Source organism: Biomphalaria glabrata, chromosome 7 (assembly GCF_947242115.1).
Source record: "Biomphalaria glabrata chromosome 7, xgBioGlab47.1, whole genome shotgun sequence".
Taxonomy (NCBI): Eukaryota; Metazoa; Mollusca; class Gastropoda; family Planorbidae; genus Biomphalaria; species Biomphalaria glabrata.
The window spans coordinates 43648719-43654718 of NC_074717.1; positions in this window are offsets into that span (position 1 = coordinate 43648719).

Consider the following 6000-nt stretch of genomic DNA (forward strand, 5'->3'; position numbering starts at 1 on the left):
AGGCGAAAGTAGCACAGGGTTTAACACACACACAAAAATGAAAACTACTGGACACGTTAGATCGGAGCCTAGCTCTCCAAACAAAACAAACAGGAAAATAACTCTTTCTCTGTCCTCTACCTCAGATGACCAGGGGGAAGGCTCTGAGGTAAGAAGTGAAAGGGGGAGAACGGGAGAGGAAATGGAGGATTTGGAAGATATCCACAGCTCTCCTGCACCTCTAGTAATTGACGAGGGGGAGGACCCTGACACACCGCCTAACACAGGAACATTTTTAAATAGTAGGCACACACACACACACAGTGTCAGACACACACACACAACGCAATAACCCACCAACACACAATCATGGCAGACATTACAATTCTTTCACTTAACATTCGAAGTCTGAAAAATAAACAAAAATACATAGTTCACTCAACTAAAACACGCAAACCGGACTTTATTTTCCTACAGGAATCCAATACCATTTCAATTTTCACAAAAACACACATGCACCTTAGTTACAAACAAACCCACTTAAATATATAAGCATGGAGGTCATCACGGTTTTGTCTCTCAACATTCACGGACTCACAAAGAAACAAAAATATGTAGTTCATTTATCTAGAAAGTACAAACTAGACTTTATCTTTTTACAAGAGACAAATTTAGGTACAGAACACAAAGCACACATATAGGCTACACAACAGATATGGGTTTTAAGGAAGGGTGTTTTAGTTATGGTAGCAGATCCAGTGGGGGGTAGCCATTTTTCAGGTGTCAGATAGGTTTAAAATAGTCCACAAGTATAATGACAATAAAGGGAGAGTAGTCAACATAAAAGTAGAAACAGGAAATGAAACATTTAAACTGGCTAACATCAATGCACCAGCGAAAAAAAACAGAAAAACGGGAATTTTTTGAATATTTGAGTGAAAAATTACACGACACATACAGAGGGGATAGATTTTTTTAGGAGGGGATTTTAATTACATCACGTCCACACTAGACAAGCAGTACACAACAGTGAATCTTCCTTCACAGATGTACACTACCATAAATAATTTCTTGAAAGACATTAAGAGTGAATTCAAATTACTTGATGCATATAGGAGTGCGAATCCCACTGGTCAGGATACTACTTCGGTGAATAAAGCTTATCCCGTAACTTCCAGACTAGACAGAATTTACGTACCAACGGAGTACCATATAAGTAAGGTAGCTCATTTGGAAGAGTCTCTGGAATATTCCAACCACAAGGCAATAATAGTTACGATAAGTAAGGAAAATAAAAAAAAAGAATAGGAAAACTAGTCATTGGAAATTTAATAATTCTCTTCTAGAAATACCTCTTTTTATAGAATTAATCTCAAACACACTCAATTCTTGCTTACAAGATACAAACAATCCAAATTTTAACCTAACAACAACATGGACACTAGTAAAAAACTCAATAAAACAACAATGTCAGGTCATATCAACACTAGTACAAACACGTAGAAAACAAGAACTAGAGAAACTGAAGCATACACTATTACACGCTGAAGACGAAATAGAACTCAAGCCTCATTAAAGTTGGAAGAATTAAATAACTACATCTACAAAGGAGCTAAAGTTAGATGCAGGAACTATTAAAGTCAAGAAGGCCCAAACAAACTCTTCTTGTCGATGGAACAAAATGTTCAGTCTAGTAAATGCATAACAAGTGTTCTTGATATACATGGCTCAAAAGTTGAAGACGAAGACAAAATTAAAGATGTTTTCATAAGTCATTTTAAAAATATCTACCAGTTGGAACCTATAAACAAGGAGGCTCAAGAATGTTTTCTAAAATATTGTAAACAGTTGAAGCAGACCGATGAAGAACTTTTGGAGACTCAATTTACTCTAGACGAACTCCAAACTGCACTAGACTTTTTTTCCTTTAATAAGTCCTCTATTACCGCGACTGTATAGTGACGCTGTTAAAACAGGACAACTTCCAAAAAATTTCAACGAAGCATATATTACACTATTAGCAAAAAAAACAACAGATAACAGTTCTCCAAGTGACTACAGGCCCATCTCACTACTCAATAATGACTATAAACTACTGACAAAAATGATTTTTAAACGACTTAAACCCTTCACTCCCCAACTCGTAGGACAAGACCAATACTGCACCCACCCCGACAGGAGTATTGATGGAATGACACATTTCATTCGAGATTTTATCATGTACAGTCATGAAAAAAACTCTAGCGTTGCCTTGTTATCTGTAGATCAAGAGAAAGCATTTGATAGAGTCAGCCATAATTACCTCTTTAATATATTAGAAAAAGGTAAAATCAGCCCTTTTTTAATAAAATGTATTAAACTAATTTACACCAATGCCAGCATTAGACTAATAATCAACCATTCTTTAAGCCAATCCTTTCCAATTGAAAGATCTGTTAGACAAGGCTGTCCTTTACCCCCCTTTTTATACATCCTTTGTCTAGAACCTTTTCTAGAATCTATTAGGTCAGATCCATCTATCAAAGGAACAAAAATCCCGGGACCCATCCCGGTTGTTAAAGTTAAGGCTTATGCCGATGACACAACATTTTTTCCCTCCTCTGAAAATGATATTAATAACATAGTTAAAAAGTTTACATTTTTTGGCCATAACAGTGGTTCTAAAATTAACATAAATAAATCCTCAATAATGGGTGTAGGGAGGTGGACATTTAAGGAAAAATATTCTTTCAAACTTGTAAATAAAATCAAAATATGTGGTATAGAATACAATAGTAATCCTTTTTTCTTCTGTGAAGATCAGTGGAAAAATATTATCAGTAAGGCATCCAATATAGTTAACATGTACAAGCATACAAGTTCTACCATTTTTGGTAGAGCCATTCTTATAAACAATTTGGTCATCCCAAAGATAGTCTATTTAGCCAATATTAAAGAACCTCCTACAAAATACATATTTCAATTAAATAACATAATTAGAAGTTTCATCTTCAAAAACACACTCAAAAACATCAAACATACTACAATCATTCAAAACAAAGAGGATGGGGGATCAATTTACAAGACATCAAAACTAAAATATGTGCACTCAGATTAAAATTCATAGGTCAAGTAGTTAAGAATCCAAATGATTTTCCCTTTACAATATATTATTATGGTTTGAGATTAAGCAATTTAATTCCAATACAAAACAACACTCCACACTATTTTGGTACAAACTTACATCCTTTTTATAGATCCATCTCAAGAACTCTCTCTGGCAATGAACCTTTAATTCACAATAAATATAAAGAAATATACACAACATTAAAAAAAACAGTTACAAGAAAATTTAGCTATTAGGATTAAATGGGGAAAAGATTTTAAAGACACTTTTACTAACCTTCATAACAAACACATTGCAACAAAGGCTAAAGAAATATCTTACAGACTTATCTTTGGGATGACTCCATTTTCAAAGAAAAAACCTGGTGTAAAATATTGTAAATTTTGTCAATCTGTTAATGGTGACAATGAAAAGCATTTATATTTGGAATGTTCTTTATTTAGTAATGTTAGAAATACTGTAAGAGATTTATTAGAGGGAAATTGTGAAACCTATGTGAATATTAATTTATCTATTCTCTTAAATAAGTTGCCTATAGCTAAACACAAGATGATACATAATTTTAATTTAATAATTGTATCAGAATACAGAAACTTAGTATGGAACAGTAGACTTAAATTGTGTACCATAATGCCAATTTTAACCCTAATGATTTAGATATAATATTGTTACGAATCTCACTATCCAGGCTCTCTGCAAACTGCACCATACACCACCAACTTAAAGAACTTGACAAGTCAGGGCTCCAAAATAACGTAAAGGTTTAATGTCCATAAATAACAGCCAATACTGTACAATTGGCAGCACGTAGAACAGTACAAATAGCTCTGCGATAACAAATATCTCTCCGATAACACTGTTCCGCCGTATCAACTCTTGCACTGGCCTCTCCGTCTCGTTCCGGGCTTGCACTGGGTTCAACAGTTCAGGACTGACTTCACACACTTGGGCTCGTTGTGTCGGACTCGATCACAGACCAAGATCAAGACGCCGTTCGTCTCAACTGTACTTGACAGTACTCCGCACTGAACCGTCGTAATGCTCCGTACAGAACCACACCGTTGAACTGTGCTGTAGTCGACCGTGTTCTGAACTCCTGTCGTGAACCCGCTCTCTGAACCTTGCTGTATTGAGCCCCTTTTCTCGACTGTCTTGACTGCGACACCTCCGCTCTTTATATAGGGTCCCTACTGGCCTTCTCGAACCGGACAGAACGCCGCTCGACGTTTCTAGGTGGTCAGATGACTACAACTCTCGTGACGCTGATGAGCTCTGTTCACGACGGCGATCCTTCCCGAAAAGTCCTGTTGACACTCAACTCGGCTGACAGTCGTAACTCGTCACGGTTGACCGCTCGTCTAGCGGCAGCCCACCAAAAAACAACAACACTTGAAGAGGCAAATCAACAGAGTCAATTGAGCTTGGATTGGTATAACTATGTTAAAATCACGAGAAAATATTGCAAATCATTCTCTAAACTGCAACCCACAGGGAAAGATTTAGATTGTGAGATCAATTGAGGAGATCAACAAATCAAAAGCCAAAGATGACAGGATGTACATGGACCAAGGTAAAATTGTCCAAAACAATGTACATTGACAAAGTACTGTTGCGACTATATGCTTTACTGGTAGTCTAAAAGATTAAGTCAGGTAAGTCAAGTAAATGCAATCACATTTTGAAACAAATTATACGGAGGAACAAGGTACTCTCGATCATTGTAATTCGCTTTTACACAAATGGTCAGTTTACATTTAATCATATGTATGATAATTATAAAGAGACAAATTCTGAGCTAGTTTTGGTTACATTGCTAGAAACGTCTTACTGTCAAAATCATCATTAAAGATGAAGAATGTATGAAATTGCAAAGATAGCTAGATGAACGACTTAAAACAGTGAAATGACCAATTTTTTAGACCAAATTATCAATTTATTTGGTTATCGTGGTACATATTTTCATTTAGTACAAAAATGAAAAGAAAAAGTAAAAAAAAAAAAAAAATTGCTGTCAGTGACATTAGAACCCAATACGTTAAGCTCTAAAATCCAACACTCTATGAAAATGCCACACAGCTGATACAAATCTATTCAATTAAGTTTATAAAAACGTACCACTTAAATTTGCTTTTCAAATGATAAATTTACAAAATGTTTTTTGCTTTATTTTACAAGTATTTCTTTAAACTTGTAAAATTTATATGAATTAAAACAATTTATATGATTTAGAAAGGTATTTAAAAAACAAAAATATAATATTTTATGTTTTTATAAGGATGACCTTTAAAATGGTTAATCTAGTAATATTGATGTAAATTAAAAATAGATTTCATTATTTTTTTAGTAGTTATCGTTCTTTGACGTTGACCTTTCCGTCTTTTATTTCTGTAGTACAATGACAAAGAGAACTCTTTAGACTTTTTATGAACAAATTTTTGCATTTTTTGTCCTGAAAAATTCGTAATTGAAAAGAAAAAATTAGAAAAGCATAATATATATAGAATTTGTTTACGATTTGTTATTATATAAATTTTAGAAAATAAATTTCTTTTGAAATATACTATTTAAAATTCATTTTAGAAAATTTTGAATTGGTACATTTCAGTGAAATACCAGTAATACATTGAATATCTTTTTTATATAGCTTTAAGTGGTCAAAACGCTCCTTATCACGTATCCCTGTTGAAACCGTAACCTATCTTTTTAAAACATCACTTTAGAAAAGCTACTAGTCAGGTCACTTAGAAACGAAGATTGTAATAAGGTAAATTTAAAAACCCCGGTATAGACTAAAAGAAATAAAATAGAAAATATTCAAACAACATCTTAGAAAGAGATTTGATCTTAAAGTTTGCGTCTCTATATAAAGTATATGTCATTCTAAAATATTTAGTTTATAAAACAAAGAATTGTGT